The 21188-nt window shown below is 38.9% G+C and overlaps 1 protein-coding gene and 1 pseudogene across 3 annotated transcripts in view; one reads left to right on the forward strand and one right to left on the reverse strand.

Annotated features, from left to right (window-relative positions):
- Nucleotides 1–21188, forward strand: part of LRP1B (LDL receptor related protein 1B) — a 1698272-nt gene that overhangs the window by 382800 nt on the left and 1294284 nt on the right. The window lies entirely within an intron of this gene.
- Nucleotides 10652–11014, reverse strand: LOC308522506 (transcription factor BTF3 homolog 4-like; annotated as a pseudogene). The gene has a single exon. The product of its transcript is annotated as a transcription factor BTF3 homolog 4-like (transcript).

Below are 21188 nucleotides of genomic sequence, written 5' to 3' on the forward strand. Positions count from 1 at the left end.
AGTGCAATTAAGCATGAGAGGTTGTATTATGATACACAAACAACAAAGACATGGAGAAAAGAAAGATCTGGTAGTAGAATATTCATAGCAGCCTTGACAATCATGCCAGCATCAAAACACTGACTTGTTTTTAGGCAAGCAGAGAGGAGAGGAAAGTTATTTCTAGCAGTAGGAACTGCATGCTCAAAAACATGGAGTTGTGAAAAGGCATTAGCATATTTGAGAATCTCAGAGCAAGATACCGATGACCATATGGGAGTTATTTCAGGAGATATAACTGAAAAGGTGAGTGATAAATAGATGGACCAGGGAGAGCCTTGAGGCCAGCTAAGCAATTTAAACTGCATTCTGTATGCAGTGGGGGGACATTAAAGGAATATAAGCAAGTGGGTAAAATGACAAGTTTTGCATTTGAAGAAACTCATTCTGAAAACATTGTAAATGATGGATTAGAAGAAGTAAGACCACAGACAGAAGCTAGCAGGCTATTTCTGTAGTCCAGGTGAGAGATGCTAAGGCCCTGACCTGAGAACTAAGGCTATCCAGTGGACTGGAGCATTAATTTTTGTTATGTGAAGAAAGTCTCCAAGACCAGTACATTCTCTGTGGACAGATGTTTACAGTAAGACAAACACAAGTAAACATTAACTCATAATAAATATATTCCAGGGAACTGAAACCTTTTATTTCCATATCAAACCATTTTCTCACCATAAAAAAAAAGTCAAATCAGAATCAGAATGTTGCCCTGGAATCAGAATAAGGGGAGCTAAAATTATAGAACATTTAATAGCTTTGGGCAAGCATAGCCTAGTACAGTCATCTTGCCAAAGGTATCAAAATACTTTGAGTCCTTGGCCACAACTCCCACCACCCATTTCCCAGTAGGTATGATCTTGCCAGTGGGACCAGCATATAAAATAGTGAAAGGCCAACAGCTGAGGGTTAGTAATGCTGATATTTGTCACTTTAACTTTCTCTGCTTTTGTTGCTCCCTAATCCACTTTATGAGTGAAATAGTTTTATTTTCTTCTTTAGCTACTTTAACAGTCAGGTTATAACGGTCTTCTAAACTCTAATCTAGATGATGTATGAAGGTGACTTTATAGATCCCTATTGCAAGGGCTATCATATTGACTTTCCCCAAAATAATAGTCACTATATTTTAAAATTTCTGAGGAAAACTATATTGTGGCTATCCTTCCTACCCTCCTTTAAAATTCTACCAACTTACTATCTTGTGAAATCATTGTACGTGGTTTTCTCAATGAAATTTCTATGGATTAACTCCATAAGCAGAAATCAGTTTTAGGGTAAGCTACTTGAACTAAATATAAAACATCAGTTGACAATGCTTAAACAGCATTTATCCAAAAATACAATAGCCTACAGAAAGATAAAGAGTTTGTACAACCAGGCTTTTGATGACTCAAATGAAAATTTGTCCACCTTAATTTTAGCATCATATAATGGACTTGTCATTTTGTTAAAAACTAAAGACCATGTCTCTCCCATATAGAAAAGAAGTGGGAAGAACCATTTTTGTAAATGCAGTTATATTTTAAAATATTGGGTGATTTCTACATTCTGAAAGAGTTACAGGTTATTAAAAAATCATAATTTTGGCAGGAATTCCTCACAACTATAGCTGACAACTTCTATTAATATATGAAATAGGAGCAGAGTTAAGAGAAAAGAAAATGTTCTGTAATAAGATGAATAGTTGCGTCTGAAACTTGCATACATGAGAAAGTCATTAACATTTAGGTAGTTGATGAGATTACCTTGAGGAATACCACATTGAATGGGTGAACAGAGGCAGACAACCCTTCTCCCTCAAAACCATTGTGTAGAAATAGTGAGAAAGATAGGAGACAAACCAGGATAGAGTACTGTCATAGAAACTAGAATAGAGAAGTTCAAAAAGGGAGTAGAGAACATTGTCAGATGCTTTAGAAAAGTCAAAATCTAGATTGATGAGTGCCATGAGAAAAATATGTTCAGACACCAATCTAAATGCTTTACATGTAATAACTATTCCCTGTAGCAGCCTAATGAGATTTGTGTCTCCAATTCCTAGATGAGGGAACTAAGGTACAGAATAGAGCAGCATTTTTTTCTAAGATTATACAGTTGGTAAGTGGTGGAGTCTAACTGTGAATTACATAGTCTGTCTTTGGAGGCTGGAAATCAGAATGCTATACTAAAACTCAATCAGATCAAAGTGGTGATGAGCTTGGACACTAAGAAAGCACAGGTGCCTAGCCAATGTGTCTCAGGGGTTGAGCAGCGACCTATGAACCAGGAGATCATGTTTTGATTCCTGATCAGGGCACATGCCCAGGTTGCCTGCTTGATCCCCAGATGTTTCTATTTCTTCCTCTCCCTCTCTGAAATCAATAAAAATATATTTAAAAAAGAAAGAAAGCATAGGTGAAAACTTACACATGCATCTTTCCTCTGGGATTTAGGAAAAATAGGTGACTTTATATTCTGATGTGGAAAAATATGGGAGAACAGGACAGAGCAGTAAATGAATGCATTTTTCACCTGACATCCTAAATTTTCATGTCTAAATGGGAGATAAGTTGAATAGGAATAATGGAGGAGAGTTGAAGGAGCATGTAGTGGGCCCCCTGTAGGGCCTAAAGAAAAGTGAGTAGCTATACCATTATTCTTAGTGATGAATGTGCCTCAGAGCCACCTAGAAACATATTTAAAATGCACAAGCATGCCTAAATAGCATCCCTACAAATTCTGAGTCAGCATGAGCTAGGGCCTGGAAAATTTGAATTTGGGAGATCTCTGGTAAAGTATTCTCTTGTTTAAAAACCTTGCATACAGAAATCAATAGGTAAAGTCAACCGCGTCCAGCACTGTCAGTGGTGAACCTCAGGGGTGGTGGTGAAGGATTAAAGAAGACAGACAAGAGAATACAGTTGGGGCCAGGTGGGACACTGTTCTCGGATGAAGAGACAGTGCCACAGCCTGTAAGCTGAGTTTTTTTTTTATAGTCAGATCTCAGGAGGCAAAGCAAGGGCATAGTCAAGAGATGTTTACAATGTTCTCAAGAGTTTTGAATCTACTTAATTACATGCACCTGAGAACTTTATCAAACTTTGTTTTGCAGCACTTGCTGCACCTCCCGCAGCCTACATCACTCAGCCACCTGGGACCACAGGTTCGACCATAAGGTCAAGCTTACAACTATAGCCTTTGGCTATAATTGTGCTGGGAGGGCTTTACCCTCTAAGCTTGGACCTGAACGTGGCTTTGCCACAAGAGGACTGTGCCCTCTCATTAGTCTGAGGCTTGAACCTGTCCAAACGCTGTAGCCGCTCTCCACAGTAAGGTGTTCATTATTATTAAAATAGACAAAGGAGGGACCTTAAGCAAATAAGCTGTGCTTGGAGAAACTGCCTATATTTTTCAGTCTTACTATACTCTCTTGTTCCTTGTGCATGGGGGTGTCTAATTGGGGGTGTCTATACTTTATCTGGTTCTGTGTTCAAGTTACTGTTGCTTACTCCTGACTGCTCAGGAGGTCATAGTTTAAGCCTGAGCCCCCTTTAGAGGAATTTACATGTCAAAAAGAAGTCCTTACATGTAGAAAATTTTGCAAGTTTACCCAAATAAAACCATTTCTGTAAAGTGAAGGCTGATGCTCAGGGAAGGAGTCTTAGTAGACTTTAGCACAGATTAAGTGTAGGCAGCCATCTATGCATAAGACGATTTCCGAACCTAAAACTACATAACTCATTTATAAATCAGTAAGCTTTCCTTTCCCCCTTAATAATGAAACAGAAGTTTCTTCTGCTTCATAAATACTGTATTTAGTAATATTGTTTAAGGCTGGCTTTACATCTTCAGGCACAAATTGAACCTATAAAACCTGATTTGTAACTAGCATAATGGGCAGTTGGGGATAGAGGGACAATATAATACTGGAAATATCTGATTTGGAAAAGAAATGCAAAAAAAAAAAAAAAGAAAAGAATACCCTTAACACATGGGCAAGAAAGTACCTATTAGAACATTACATGAGTTAAAGCAGCATTTTCCAGCACTTTAGCAAGCAAAGCACATTATTCTTTTGCTCCCTAGTGTTCTGATCTGATTCAAGTCTGCGGACTGCTCAGCTTCTTCTCTCTGCAGCTCCTAGTACTCCTCATGCACTTTGAATCAGTAATGATGATGCCGGCAAAGATGTGTCTGACAGGCTGTGCCCAGACCCTTGTTCACATTCAGCCAATTAACAGGCTCTCCCATCTGGACCCCAGTCTCCCCGTTCCACATCTTGTCACAGTGTGGTGGCTGAAATCAAGCCTGGGTTCTGCAGGCTTCAGATGCTACTAGGAAAGCCGAAACTGGCCATGCCACATGATGTTTGACAGAAATGGGCTCAGCTGGAAATTGCTCTTCACGTGTTCTTCAAATGCCTGCCCACGGTTCTCTGAGACAGTTTTGCCTTTGTGTCTGCTGGGGGGCTCCTCATAGACTTCCAGCCTCAATTAAATACAAAAGCTGTTATGTAATACACATTGTCACCCAGCCTTTCTGTTTGTTCTGTGAAGGGATATGACTTGCACCAACTCAGCTGTTTGCTAGTTATCAGACTCTTGCTCAATGGGATCCCATGTAAACAATTTTGAATGATTCTTTTTAAATAGAAATGGGTTCCTTCTCCCCCTACCCTTATTTTGACTCCACCTACTGTATCACCCAAGCATGAACAGAATAGTAGAAAACGAAGAGAATAAAATGTGCTTAAGGAATATTTTGAAAATGTACATCCATTTTAGAAAATGTCTGTACCCAAGATAAAATGTTCAAGCAATTTAGATAATTATTTTATTTGCTGGCACAGGTTAGTATGTGGCAGGTCCTGTGTAGAAAGTGGATTACCCTCCCATGAGCTGCCCTGTCCATCAGATTCCCTTTGAATTATTATCGCTAGCCAATGGGAACACGTTCTGAGGCTGCACTGCCACTAATGGACCATTTAACCCGTGATGTATCATTGCTGATTCCATATCTCTTCATGTAATAGTACAAGATGTGATTATCCTTAACAGTCTCTACTAAGACTCCACTTCAAAACCAATAACGCTTCAGCCAAGATGTTCATAATCATTAAAACACTGTTAAACTCAAAAGAAGAAGTAACGCCTAAAAATACATAGCATGGCATAAGCATTTTTATTTGAAGTATCAAGTACCATCCCCATGTCTGATTGATGTCCCAGTGAGGTCCTGTGCTAAAGCGATCAGGGAAAGCTGTAGGCAAAGATGGGAAAAAGAGAAGGAAAACAGATTCCAGCTGAGGCCATCTTAGCACAGCTCCTAATGGCCAGACTCCCTTTGGCTCACCTTGTTAAGCATCTGCCTGAAGCCCTGAACGAACTCAGTTTGAGGCACAGCTGCTGTCATAAGCAGATCAGACCCACAGAGATTCCAGCTAGCAGATGGGGACTGGCTGATTGAGAGAGACTGAGCTAGTGTCTGGCCACCTATTGATAGACACAGCATTCCTTGACCCCCCCCCCCCTGCCGCCCCCCCCCCCCCCCCCAGCAAACTCACACAGAAGGGAAACAGATAGGAAGAGAACTGATTCTTTAAAGGACTAAATATAAGGAAAACGTTAAGCCAAGCATGGCATGTGAGGGCAGATAGAGTCAATCAAGGATGTTGCTTTGCAACAGCCTATGGATCAGGAATCTTCCCAGAATAAAGTGAAATAACAATGAATGGTATGCCTGCAATATTTCAAATCTGAATTTAAAATGGTTACCACGAATGGCCTTTTAATAGTGATGCTAGTAGGAGGCCAAAAGTGTTATTTGCTTCTCACTGATGTTGCATTGCTACTGCCAAATTAACTTCTGAGTAGCAAGTGGATGCAAAAGGCAAATTTCAGGAAGAGGTTTGGACCTCTCTGGTTTACTCCTGTGCGATTAAGTCTATGGTTCCCCTTAACATTAGGGTAATAGGAACGATGAACTTTACTTGGACTTTATCATCCTTTCTCAGAGCCCTGGACTTCTACTTGCTTAAAAAAAAAAAAAAAGTAAAATAGCAGAAAGGAGCCATTCCCTAGGCACTCTCATCCTTTCATAGACGCTTGTAGAGGCTTCCAATTCAAGTCAGCTGCACAGTCGGAGATTAACATCATGCCCCAGAGACTGGAACTCCTCAGAACAGAAAAGGAGGTCCTGGCAGTTGCCCCAGCTACCGCCTTATGTCCCAGCCCTTCTGAAGAGCGACTGAGGATCTTCAGCTAGAGAGGTGCTGGGCCAATGAGGTGACCTTTATTTTACAAGAGCCTCCCTCCTTCCTCTCTACACTCTTCTTTGCAAGTTTCTCTTCCTTAGATTTTTTTCTCCCAGCTATTTCACCTTTATAAGCTGTGTTGCATCTCTTGAAAAAGAGATACTGCTATTCTCTAGAATGTGGGCCTTTCTCCCGCCTATTACAGTGCTAAAAGTAGTGGTGTCAGAGGGAGGGGATCACTGTGAAGAATGGGGTGTAGGGAGCGGGTCTCCCCCAGGCAGGTTCTTGTCTCATGAAGTTTGAAGAATAAAGTTCACGGACTTGTATTGGAAACAATACAGACTCCCGCATAGGGAGGGAGTCCCAAGGGGTCACTCACTAAGTCCCTTTTTTCTGAGGCTTATAAAGGCTGTAGTTCTTTGTCCATTCACGCTCTCTTCTAATTGGACCCCTTCCCCATTTTATGACCCTGTGCTTTTTTGATTGGTCACTCTTTTGCAAAATATCAGCTTCAAAGTCCAAAACCCACCTGGTGCCCCCCTCATCCACTCCCCCTTATCTTGCAACATTCCTCTATCTCCTGTGAAAATCTGTTTCCCTCTTTCTGCCCTCTGTGGACATGTCTCTATCCTCCATGAAAGTTTGATTCCTTCTTCCCCATACTTTGTGACTTTTCTTAATCCTCTGGGAATGCATGCCTTCGTCTCCCCTTATCCTGGGGCACCTTTCTATTCTCTGTGAATGTATGTCTTTTGGCAGATCCAAGCCCTCACCTATGCCTTCCTCCCCCATGGACCCTCTTTATTCCTAAGACTCCCTAAACCTGCCTATTTTATCCCTAAATTCCTTTCAATTGAATAGTAGCTTCAAAATATAAAAAGGCTTACAAAAAATAAAGCAAAAGCTGATGCATATCCCCTACAGGCTCCTCTGACCATGACAGCTTGGTCGTTTGTGAACAAGGTGATGCATCTCTATGGACAGCAATTCCCTTGTCCAGCCCAATTATAGTGTCTTGTCAAATTCCATTCAGATTTTTAAAAATAACCCTTCCCTAGGACTCATATAACACATTTTCAAAGTTGCTTTAAACTGGACTCACAGTAATGGTTTTGAGATGATAATCTTCTATTGGACCTGGAAAGAACACTGGAGACTATATCATTCCCTTTATTTTAGGGACATGGGAACTGAGACCAGATTTTTATTAAGTGGCTTGATCAAGAGCTCACATTTTTTTTTAGGTGGAATTGCCAGCACTGGAATCCAAATTTAATGTTAATCTCTTTAAATCATGTTGTACCCATCAATCTCGCTCCTTAGTTGTACTGGAGAGGCAGCAGGCAGGTTAGCTCTCGTAAGACACACTGCAAATCTGTATGCAGTTACTGCAGCACAGTGCAAAGGGTTTTTGGAATTAGATGAAAGCATTTTAGGTAGACCGCATTTTAGCTCTGTCTTTTACTGTGTTACTTAGGCCAATTATTTAACCTCTCTGTTCCTCTGAATCTGCAAAGTGGAGAGAATAAAATTCACGTCTTAAGGCTGAACTGAGGATTGATGGGCCCGTGCAGATGTGGTTCTTACAGTACTAACCTATTGCCAACTATTACCTTTAGTTGGGGACGGGTAGGGGGAATGGGTGGGGAACGCACAGCCTGGGCCCTGATGGCCTGCAAAATCATTTGGTCTGGACCTGCCAGGGCAACTGCAGGCAAGACTTGAAATTAAATAAATCTAGAGCTTTTTTCATAGTGATGTAAATTTATATTAAGTGAATTATATTAAGCAAATGATGTAATAAATATCCAAATGGCCCTTGGCAGAAAAAAGGTTCCCCACCCCTGCTCTAAACAATCTGCTTTCTCTTAAAACACACACACACACACACATTTTATCACATATAGTTTTCTATATTAGTAGTTTTGCAGGTATAACTATTTTCCTTTGTGTAAGTTGTAAGGTTTTTCAATGAGCATAAAGAGTGCTTTTTATAAATGTGCTACTTATTACCCAATTCTAGGTCACAAATACAGATATAATATAAAATCAGACAGTTAACAATATATGCTAGTTCTACCAAATAACTCCTCATTCTTTAAATTATTCTCATTTATTATCACTTTCTATATTCAATTTTTGAGGAAGAGAATTGCTTCTATTTCAACTTTTAATCAATTCTATGAGCAAACTTTATAAGTTATTCCATGTCATGCTTTGTTTAAATGTGTTCTTGTAATCCACTAATTCTGTTATTACATTGGAGGAAAAATTTATTGAATTTGACTGGCTGGATTTATTTTTCATAAGCCACACTACTTTATTGCTTTTGATTCCAATATCCTCTGGATAGTTACAGATTTTTCTTTCATAACATGTATTCCTTAATATACTCAGAATTGATATTATTGAGAGTAATTTCCGAGCTTGTTCTTCTAATGATGTTTGAAATGCATTACAATGTTTGGCCTCACATATTACCCCAAGTCACTGTAACTTCAAGAATAAATGAATGGTATTTCCAAATTAACCCACTACCATGCTCCCTGGAATATATAGGACTGGAAACTTGATATTTTAGATTCCTGATTTTTTTCTAAATATAGTATTTACTAGAGGCCCGGTGCACAAAAATTTGCGCACTTGGGGGGGGGGGAGGGGAGAGGTCCCTCAGCCCAGCCTGTGCCCTCTCGCAGTCTGGGACCCCTCAGGAGATAACGACCTGCTGGCTTAGGCCTGCTCCTGGGTGGCAGAGGGCAGGCCCAATCCCTAGGTGCGGCCTGTGGTCAGGCTCAGAGCAGGGCCGATTGGGGAGTTGGGGCGCCGCCCCCTGTCATGCACAGAGCAGGGCGGATCAGGAGGTTGCGATGCCACCCTCAGTCACGCTCAGGGTAAGGCCGATTGGGGGGTTGGGGCACTGCCCACTGTCACACTAAAGGTAGGGTCTATGGGAGGTTGCGGCACCACCCCCTGTCATGCACAGAGCAGGGCCAATCAGGGGGTTGGGGCGCTGCCCCCTGTCACTCACAGAGCAGGGCCCATCAGGGGGGTTGGGGCTCCGTACCCTGTCACGCACAGAGCAGGGCCGATCAGGGGGTTGGGGCGCCGCACCCTGTCACACACAGAGCCGCAGGGCGATCAGGGGGTTGGGGAGCTCCCCCCTATCAGGCACAGAGCAGGGCTGGTCAGGGAGTTGGGGTGCCTTCCACTGTCATGAACAGAGCAGGGCCGATAGGGAGGTTGTGGCCCTGCCCACTGTCACACACACAGCTGCAGGGCGATCAGGGCTTTTGGGTGCTGCCCCCTGTCACGCTGATCCTGGTGCCGGGAGGCATATTACCCTTTTACTATGTAGGATAGAGGCCTGGTGCACGGGTGGGGGCCGGCTGCTTTGCCCTGAAGGGTGTCCTGGATCAGGGTGGGGGCCCCCACTGGGGTGCCTGGCCAGTCTGGGTGAGGGGCTGAGGGCTGTTTTCAGGCTGGGGGTGACTGAAGCTCCCAACCGCTCCTTTCTTTCTTTCTTTTTTTTTTTTATTCTGGGCCAGCTTTAGCTCTGGCTCCATCTCTGAGGCCTCTGCTGCTGAAAGCAGGTATCTGGTTTCTATAATCGAAACACTGTATCAAGTCCAGCTCTGAGATCCCAGCGGGATGAAAGCATGTTTCTGGGGTTTTGTTTAGCTTCTATATTTGTAACAATGTTTCAAACTGCAAGCTCAGGGGCCGGCAAGGCAGGCGGGGAACGTTGGAGTCCTCCGTCACTGAAGCAAGCAAGCCTCATTTTAGCTTCAAGCTGCCTGGCTGCCGGCCGCCATCTTGGTTGGCAGTTAATTTGCATATTGCCCTGATTAGCCAATGGGAAGGGTAGCGGACGTACGCTAATTACCATGTTTCTCTTTTATTAGATAGGATTACTTATTTTTTAATGTAAAGATTTGTTTTATTTCTGTTGGGAGAATGATAAATAGAATTGTTTTCCTATTTGCTCTCTACTGTATACACACATACCCACAAACATATTATACACACCAAAAATACCCCAAATGAACAAAAAAACAAAAACCAACAATCAAAACATCTTCAACTTGCGTCAATGCTTCGTATTTTGACCAACAGAAGGGATCTTCAGAGAAACTGAAAAATGTAAAATCAAATGACTGAGAATGCTGAACAAAGGCCATTATTAACACACACCATTACCGAAGTAGCCACAGTTGATGTTCTCCATTTCTGTAATACTTTGGAACCACATAGCTACTTTCTTAAATCTAGTCCATGCCAGCTTCCAAAAACCAGACAAGATTTCAGTTAGCTTCACTTTTGATCTGGAACATGTCCCTCTTCCTCAATGGCTTCTGGTTTTGATGCTTTGCTATCCAACACTTACCAAAGAAACTGTTCATCTAACTTCCTAAGACTTGTGAAGCTGTTAGCACCAAGGTGACTCCCAGGGGACAGTGTTCCAGGAAGCATTTCTGTATTTGGTTTGGCTTTTCTGTGACTGGTCATTGCAAATGTGTTAGCAGAAAGGAAAGCTTGAACTTTGGGATTGTTGAAATGAATAACTGTCCCGTCATCTTTAATCATGTTTACCTCTTTAATACCAGCTATAGTATTCACAGCAAATTTTATACAGAACCCTGAAGTTTTTTGTCGTCAGCTGTACCACCTTTTTCTTTTTTCGATCTATACCCTTGCCTCCTGTCTGGACCTGAGACTGAGGTTTGGTAACTTTTCTTGATTCATGCTATTGGTAAATCTGTGGCAAAAGCAAGATGGCTGCCTTAGTCGAGACATATATAGATGATGGAGGGCTATGTATTCTTGATACAAAATGAATATGTATTAAATCATAATTTGGAAAATAGAGATAAGGAAAAAAAAAACGAATTCACATTTTACCCAGAGATAATCACAGTGTATTTAGTTCCTATCATTTCAATTATATGTATTGTTTGTGTATATTTTTTAAAAGTGATAATAGGATTAAACAATGCATGTACTATAGCACGTTTTTAAATAACAAATCATAGATATGTTTCCATGACATTTAATATTTTTCTATGACATGACTTTAATGAATACATAATGTCTTATTTTACAGAATACTTCTTTTGGATAATTTCTATATCTTATTTTTCTATAAATATATATACTTTAAAAAATGATAAATTTAGCCCCTATACAGAAGAATAATCATAACTTGTTTTTACTTGGTATCTGTTATGTGCTAGACATTTCATATACATATTTTTAAGTTACATACATTCTTTAATTTGCAAAGCAGGAATCTTATCTTCTTATTGTAGACTAGAAATTCATGCATGGGAAGGGTCCCTAGGCTTGGCTGGCGATCAGGGCCAAGCTGTGGGGTGACTTACAGGAAAATTCGGGGGGCCCCCACTGGCACCCACCGTGGCTGGCCTGGGGCCACCCGCTCGCCAGCCACACCCCCCACTGCCACAGCTGGTCGCTTCCCTCTACAGGGCAACTGGCAGGGGCCCCCCACTGGCACCTGCCTTGACTGGCCTGGGGCCTGCGGGCTGGGGGCAGCTCCTGCATTGAGCGTCTGCCCCCTGGTGGTCAGTGTGTGTCATAGCAACCGGTTGTTTCACTGGTCATTCCACCATTCGGTTGATTTGCATATTAGGCTTTTATTATATAGGATGAGGAAATGTATTACAGATTAAAAAATAACTAGATTTTTTTTTAAACCAGTCAATACCCAGAAAGTACAGTAGTTAGAATTCAAAACCAGGTAGGCTGATGCCAAAGCCTAAGTTCTTTCTGCTTCACCACCTTTGCCAGTAAGCTGAATGTCTACAAGGGAAATAACTATTTCAGAGGAAAACCCATTCTTAATTATTTGCTGTATCATCCCAATGCAAAAGACTATTTGGATTCTTATCTTATTGAAAAGACTTATTTTGTTTTAAATCCTCTTTACCAAATTGCAAAAACTGTTATTATGGCTCATAAAATTAATAATGTTTCTTCATTATTACCTGTTTCAAGTTTAATTAATCAGCACATTTTAATAATTTTAATGAACATTATCTCTTGATTAAGGAAATTTCCGAAAAATCTACCATTCTAATCTCCGGTAGCTTTTTAATCAGTCAACATTTCACAATGAATCAGTTACTACTTGGCTAATCATTGACATGAAAATTCACAGTATTTATTCCCAAATTTGCAGAACTGTAGATTTTTTTTTCCATTTTTGAATCAATTTATTATTTATAAAACATGGCAGAGTGAATAAGAGTATTTGGAAAAAAATAAAAATAGGGAAAGGCAAAGAACAAATCAAAATGCACTTAGATCCATAGTGCAGAGATAAGCAAAACCAGTGCTTGGTGTAGGTTTTATAAAATTGTTTATGTACTGTACAGATACATTTGCACATACATGTGCAGTACCATTATTTAAAATTATTATAAAAGTAATCTAAATACACGAGAAAAAAATCAGCAGCATTGAAGAACATGAACTGAAAAGTCTTCTAGACATCTTCCCATCCCCCTCTCTATATGCAGAAACTTTTGACCATTTCTGTGTTTAGTCTTCAGGCAGCTCCCTTCATAACTTCAAATGATAATCTTGTAACTCCATTATGAATTCATCAGTGGATCCCCAAAGTATAAAAGAAACTTAAGCTTATACTTAAAAGTCTGATTCATAGTTTACCATATATGTTAAATTCAATCCCATGGGGAGGAGGAGATATGTTGCAAAATGAAATGGAATGGAATTTGAGCTATTTTTACCATTATTGTCAACTCTCTTATGTGTATTAATGCAGTAAGAGGGTAACTCAGAAAGTTGAATAGTTCCCAATAACATATATTTATCTTAGGAATGAATTTGTGATACATGCGAAAAGTTTCCTTCCTAATTATATTGTTCTTAAACTAAATTTAATTTTATATAACTGATGACCAGGGTCCATATTAAAATATTGGAAATGGAGATGGGGAATAGTTTCAATAGCTGTGTATTATCTACCTATATTACCTGGAAATATAATTTGTTTAAAATTAGTATTTTTTTAGGCATGGCTGGTGTGACTCAGTTGGTTGGGCTCAGGAGGTTGCTGATTGAATTCCTGGTCAAGGGCACATGCCCAGTTTTCTACCTAGATTCTCAGTAAGGGGTGTGTAGAAGGCAGCCTATTGATGTTGCATTCTCACATCAATGTTTCTCTCTCTCTCTTTAAAAATCAATAAACTATTTTTAAAAAAATAGTATTTTTATTTAAATATAACTTAATTTTAATTTAAAATAAGCACATTTCTGAATATGAAAGGTACAAACATATGATTTTCAAAAACAAATTTTTAAATAAATTCAGGATATAGCTGTTCTGATTAACAAAAGATAAACTATCCAATCTAAGTTAGAGTCATTTCCTTCTCTTTGAAACGTGGAGTTCATGGTGCAGATTTTCTCCTGGGTCCTTGTCCAATGAAGTTGAAGAATAAAATTTGTGGACTAACATATTTCTTTAATAAAATGTAGAATTTTATTGGAAGCATATACAAACTCCATCTGGGCAGGGGTGTCTCCAAAGGGGACCCCCTGGGGAGGGGCCCCCAAATGGCAAAGGCCTATAGGCCTATTCTCTCTCTCTCTCTCTCTCTCTCTCTCTCTCTCTCTCTCTCTCTCTCTCAAAAAAACACACAAAAAAAAACCCCAAACAACTAAATAATCTGAATATCCTTAGCCTGTCTCTGGTTTATAAAGGCTGTAGCTTTTTGTCTGATCATGAACTTTTCTAATTGGTCCATTTCCTTAATTTGGAACCCCCATGCTTTCCCCATTGGTCATTCTGCTACATAGTATTAGTTTCAAAACTCAAAGCCCACATGGTGACTCCTTTTCCTCCCCCCTTATCCTGTGGCATTTCTCTATCCTCTTTACAAGTAACATAAGCATTTTGGCATATCCAAGATCCCATCTATGCATTCCTCTCCCATGGACCCTCTGTTAGTTGTCCTGGCTGGAGGTGTTTTATTACTCCTTATGGCTCTCCCAGATGGTCAGGTTAGGGCTGCTTTAATTGCTCGGGCCAGAAATGCCTCCATCCTTACTGGAGCCCCTTTCCTGTCTGCCTAATTAAGCTAGCTAGCTAATCTTTATCATTTTTACTCTAATTCTTCCCATCCTGCTGTCATCTAATAAATTGAAGGAAAACAATAAAACAATCCAGAAAGAATATTCTGTTTGGACCAAGTGACCTTGGTTATAAATATATACATTTGTTTTCAATGTTATGATTCCTTGAATGACCTAAAAATGTTTGGTCCTTTGTCTGAAATTTAAATGCTTTCCCACCAAGTGTTGGATTCCTGTTAAGAACCCATTAGTGATACTTTAGTATAATTTCTTATTCAAGTGAATATGTTATTAAAATACATCTTTTTATTTTATTAAAAACCTGTTATGTTAATTATTAGTATTACTAAATGTCACTAGCAGAAAGGTATTTAAAAAGTTTAAATATGATGACCTTACACAAAAGAGACATCTACTTTAAATTTCTCCTTAGTTTGTAGGCTTATCTGCTATTTTTTATCTAAACATTCTTTTACCTCCAATTCTGACACCAACCGCTTAAACTAAGTAGAGAGGCACTCTCTCCCACTTTGTCCCAGATCCTGTAACTTAAGCACTATATCAGAAGTCAGAACCTCCTCGCTTTTTCTTCTACATCAGCTTTCAACTCCTTAGGAAGGGGAGCGTTCAGTTTTAATGCTCGTTTTCACTGAGCCCATGCTAGATCATTAACCTCTTTCTATTTCCCCTGCCATTATTTGCATTCCTCTAACTTTCTGGGTATTTATGGAGAAACAGTCTCTCTTAACTAAAGAATGGTTGTAAGAAAAGGTCAGCTATACCAGCAACATTTAAACCCTGAACAATGACAATTTCCTAACCAGAAATTGTCTTCTTTCCACCTTGCTGAGCCTCATCCTTTCTAGTCTGTTATTTTCATTTCTTTATTTTTTATATTTTCTATATGTTTAAGAATTAAATATCCCCTAGTGTTTTCATTTGATCCAGATTAATGTATTTAATGAGGTATTGTGGGGAAAAAAGTCCTGTATACCTGATCTTTTCCACAGCCACTACAGCAAAGAGTATCAGCCTTAGATTTTCTGTTAGGAGGTTAGGATGTGAATTTAGCTTAAACTCACATGGCTTAGAGCAGTGGTTCTCAGCCTTCCTAATGCTGCGACCCTTTAATACAGTTCCTCATGTTGTGGTGACCCCCAATTTCATTGTTACAAATTGAACATAATTAAAGCATAGTGATTAATCACAACAACAATATGTAATTATAGATGTGTTTTCTGATGGTCTTAGGTGACCCCTGTGAAAGGGTCGTTCGACCCCCAGGTTGAGAACCGCTGGCTTAGAGTGTCTCTCTATTAGTTATAGACATTATAATTATTGGTTTTGGTGGTTGTCTGGCACAGAGCAATCACTAGATAAACAGAAATATTGCATTTTGAAAAAATAATTATTTTATTTATTTTGACCATTGGTTTTCTAAGTTCCATACTTCTTTCATTCTTAAAAATTGATTTTCTGTGTTTTTTTTTTGTTTTGTTTTTGTTTTGTTTTTTATTTTTGTTTGTTTGTTTTTGCTTACCCTAAACCATCGGTTCTCAACCTGTGGGTCGCGACCCCTTTGGTAGTCAAAGGTACCTTTCACAGGGGTCGCCTAAGACCATCCTGCATATCAGACATTTACATATTAGTAGCAACATTACAGTTATGAAGTAGCAACGAAAATAATTTTATGGTTGGGTCACAACACGAGGAACTGTATTTAAAGGGCCGGAAGGTTGAGAACCACTGCAGCCTAAACTATATGGTGCTAGGAATTAGGGATTATACCAAATCAAAATTTCTGAAAACTAATATAAGCAGAACATTTTATGATTCCAAATAAGCTGAGGTGTCTTAATGGCACAGATTTATTTATATTTTCTTTCTTATCTGGTAAAGTTCTTATCAACATTGAATCTTTCCAGTAATCATTTGACTTTTTCTTTCTTTTTTCCTTTCTGGGAAACAAGAGGAGTAGCCATAACTGGAAGCATTATAAAGTAAGATCAACTTACTGTGTCACTTGGCCTGATTGCTGTTGACATTTTTGGTGAATTTTAAGTGGATGGTGTGAGAATGTGTAACTTCTTTTTTGCTTTTAGTGCTCATTTATATTTTAGTACATTTTCTGGAATGGCCTGGGGGTGATAATTTGAGGAGAGACACTAGGTCATGAAATACAATTATAGGTAAAAAATGGTTTCCTCTACAGAAGAATTAAAGACTCATTTCTCATTTATCAATACATCTTCTGTAAGCCATTTAAATAATCTATGACACAAAGAGATTTAAAATAAATAGTTAAGCTATTCTTCGTATAAAGGCAAAAACATATACAGTAATTCCAAACTCCATGTAATCTACCTTTTCTCTTTGGTCTCTGATGCTTAGACTAGTAAATACAAACTTCATTTCGGTTAGGACACTTTTTATATCTATCTGATCCTGAATAATATTATGTATTGAGCTATATAGATATACCCTAATGAACCCAAAGAGTTAAGCAAATTTGCATATGTGCAGCCTATGAGTAAAATATAATTTTTCAACTATTGATTTTATAAGATACAAATAACCTAATAGAAAGAGGAGAAAATAATATAAATAGTTCACATTAAAAACAGCCAATAAACCTTTAAAAAAGATGCTGTCATCTCTTTAGTGTTCAGGGGTCTATGAACTAAAACAATACTGAAATGTGTTTTGTTTTTCCCTTTTCCCCGCCCATTACCAGATTAGGAAAAGTGCTACACCTGGTGAAAGCTGAAGTCCATAAACCATTTTGCATAGCATTGTGGCAATACCTATAAATTATAAATATACTAGAGTCCTGGTGCACGAAAATTTGTGCACTCAGGTGGGGGGGGGGGATCCCTCAGCCTGGCCTATGCCCTCTTGCAGTCTGGGACCCCTCGGAGGATGTCCATCTGCTGGCTTAGGCCTGCTCCCTGGGGGATTGGGCCAAAGCTGGCAGGCAGACATCCCTCTGGCAGCCCGGTAGCCCTCGGAGGATGTCCACTTGCCAGGGGGGAGCAGGCCTAAGCTGCAGTCGGACATCCTTAGCGCTGCTGAGGAGGTGAGAAAGGCTCCTGCCACCACCGCTGTGCTGGCAGCCATCAGCCTGGCTTGTGGCTGAGCAGAGCTCCCCCTGTGGGAGCGCACTGACCACCAGAGGGCAGCTCCTGCATTGAGCATCTGCCCCATGGTGGTCAGTGTGTGTCATAGTGACCAGTCATTCCCAGTCGTTCTGCTGTTAGGGTCAATTTGCATATTACCCTTTTATTATAAAGGATAAAATTGCTGATCAACTTTGTAAACCTTCTTACATAACTGAAAATACAAGTATCCCTGTGGGTGGCTCACATAGTTAGAGAGTGTCATCCTGGTGGACCAGGGTTGTGGGTTTGCTCTCTGGTTGCGGCCAAAACAAGAAGCAACCAATGAATGCCTGATTGTATGGAAGAGTAGATGTTTCCCTCTCTCCCCCCACCTTTATTTATCTCTCTAAAATAAAATAAATACAAGTAGGCAAGAATACAGATACCAAGTTTATATATTCTAATACTATTTGTCCTGGCAAGCAAATACAAACCACAAAAATATCCATCAATCGAATATCCATCAAGTGAAAGTATGGTAACCAACTTGATGGCTATCACACTGCTATTAAAATTATTAGTTCCACATCTACTGACCTGGAGGACTATGTCCATAATATTTTTAAATTAATTTGAGAAGAGAGAAAAAGCAAACGAGAGAGAGAGATGTGTTGTTCCACTTATTCATACCTACATTGGTTGCTTCATCTATGGGCCCCAACCACAGTTGGAACCCACAATCCTGGCATATCAGGATGGACTCTCTAACCAACTGGGCTACTCAGCCAGGGCTGTCCATAATATTTTTTAAAAAGTCAATAATACCAAAAACAATAAAAGACAATACTCCCATACCAGTGTATATATCTACATATTTTTACATGAGCGTGGAGAAATAGTGGCAATATTAACTCAAGAGATATGGGCAAAGGAAGAGAGAAGAGTGGAGACAATTAAGTTTTGCTGAATACATTTTTCCATTGTATTACCAGTTAAAATGAGCATGCTATACTCCAAATAGAAAATGGCAAAGATCATTTATAAAATTATTATTATAATAACACACACAAAGAAACAAAATGCTCTAAATGAGCAGGCACCAAAAATGTCTAATTGCATGAAGGGTCTGAGGTTTGCCACCCATCTTCTTTTCAATGGAAGCATGTAGTGTTTGTTCAAAACTACAGGAGACATCTGAACCTCCTCTGAAAACTTGTATTTCCTACGGATTAGAGGAAGACATTCTTAAAAATTTATTTGTATTTTTGACAGTATTATAGATATCTCCCATTTCCACTGGTTTGCCCCGCTCCCCACGCCTCCACCCTACCCCAGGCCTTCATAATGCTACCATCTGTGTTCATGAGCTATGAATATATGCACATAAGGTTTTTTTTAAAATATATTTTATTGATTTTTTTTACAAGAGGAAGGGAGAGAGATAGAGAGATAGAAACATCAATGAGAGAGAAACATCGATCAGCTGCCTCCTGCTCACCCCCTCCTGGGGAGTAATATATATATTACTTTTTATAAAAGTAAGCCTGGGGCTCTGGCCCACTAGGGCCTGTGGCATGTCTGCTGGAACAGAGGAATGGAAAGTCTTGCTTGGTTGTAGTTTTGACGTTCTGAAGGGAACATGAAGTTGATTCAGCAGATGGCCATACACATTTTGGGAGAGCAGGGTATTTTGCATCAGTCATTTCTTATAGTTTGTTTGCATTACGACAACTTGATAGTCTCAAATCAGTTCAGACATTTTTGGCATAGTTTTGCCAGGTAATTTGTTTTAACAAGCATATGGTTTTTCCTTAGGTACTTTTTTTGAAGAATAAAGTTCTTCGGCCTTACAAAAATACCAACAAATCTGTATTTTAAATAATTCTCTAACTTTTATATTATTTAAAATGAAAAAAAAATGTATTTTTATTTAAAGTGGCCACATTAATGTAAATTAAAAACAAGAATTTTTATAAATGAGCTGGAAATCAATGAAACTATGCAACATATTGAAAATTGCAGAAAATCTAATACCTTAAAAATAAATCTCTGATTAAATTTGGTCTTGTGCCAGGGGCTTTTTACAACTACTTTAAGGTTAAGAACCAATAGCACTAATTCAACCACTACTAGTAAATTAATCCTAAGTGAAAACTGTGCATCTACAGTTAAGAGAACTTATTTAAGAAGAAGAGACAGCAGTGGTGACATTAAATGACTATTTTAGCATGTTTTAAAGATGAATCATGAAAATTTTGGAAGAAAAGCAGAAAGAAATAAAATTTTGCTAAATAAATAAGATGAAGAACACATTAACAAAAACATAACCTGTGTGGATTTATTTACAGTTAGTTTCAGCATTCTCTTTGCTTCTGAAATATGTCATGGTTAAATATTGGATGCAGCCAAATATATACATGATTAAATAAGTTTGGAATAAAAAAGAAGGGCAGTGAAGCTAAAAAGGGAAAAAAAGATGATGTTCTTTTCAGACAACACAATCAAACAATAAACATTAATGTGCTTCAAATCCCCACCTGAAAGATTGAAGTCAGAGGTTAATATCATTCTTTACCTTATAATGAGGCCAGGGTAGAAGTTTCATTTAACACATTTATTTGTCCTTATTATAATAATGTAAGACATGTTCAATAAAACATGCAAGTGTTTTTGTTGTTTTTGTTTCATGTCTTTAACCAAATGAAAAATGGTGTAACTTTGTGTGTAGATAGGTATCCTGAATGGCTAAACCATCAATATATCCTCAGTCCAGAGGATGTGTCAAAAGAGCATCCACTTGATTATCTTTCACTGAGCTTAATGTGATCATTAAAATTGTAAATTCACCGTTATGCATTATCAAGCAAAAGAAATGTACTGGAAATAGTCTTCCAGCTCTACATTGATTTATTACTTTCCATATGAGAGAAGGGAGGAATTTATGTACTTATAACCCTGAATCAACAAATACATTTATAGTTCATGATGACAACTGGCTCATTCAGTATTTTGTCAAGCCAATCACAACTAAAACAGCAATTTGAAACCAAAATTGTAACAAAGAAAAGATGACAGTGGAAATGAAGCTTGAGAGCTGTGTGAAGAGATCATGGTTATTACAAGTTATATGACACTCCCATTTACATGTGATTAGAATTGGTAATCATGTTAAAATAAGGAAGAGGGTAATTAGCCATTTCTCTATACTGGGGGAAAAAGTCTTTGGCTGAAATGCTCAGGAAAAGAAGCAGTGAAAGGTACAAGACGGTTGGTAAGAGCCATCTGTGACCACTGCATAATAAATGCAACTTAGTGCTCAGTAAGAAACCCTTCAAAATTGCCATTAGCAGGAGTTCTGAAAATATTATACCACATATTTTCTCCCTATTTTCATGTATTCTCTCTTCAGTGACATAGTTGACAAAGCAGGATTTAAAAAATGTGCCATTGTCACTTGTATCCAAGCATTTATGTAAGCCAAGGTTCTAGGAAAATTGTAGTGCAAAGCAGAACAGAGAATTTTTCAAAACATTGCTCAGAATCTGTGGTAACAGTTCTCTGTCATGTGGCACACTTCCCTAAAGTTTCCCTGTTCAGCATTGGGGGGAAAAATGTTATTTTCACAGATAGACTGCAGTTCTTTGTTTATACAGGCAATATGAAATATTATTTTTATTCACCAATATATTATTAAGATGAATGTA

Source organism: Myotis nattereri (genome assembly GCF_964212035.1).
Source record: "Myotis nattereri genome assembly, chromosome: 7".
In the NCBI taxonomy this organism is placed as follows: domain Eukaryota; kingdom Metazoa; phylum Chordata; class Mammalia; order Chiroptera; family Vespertilionidae; genus Myotis; species Myotis nattereri.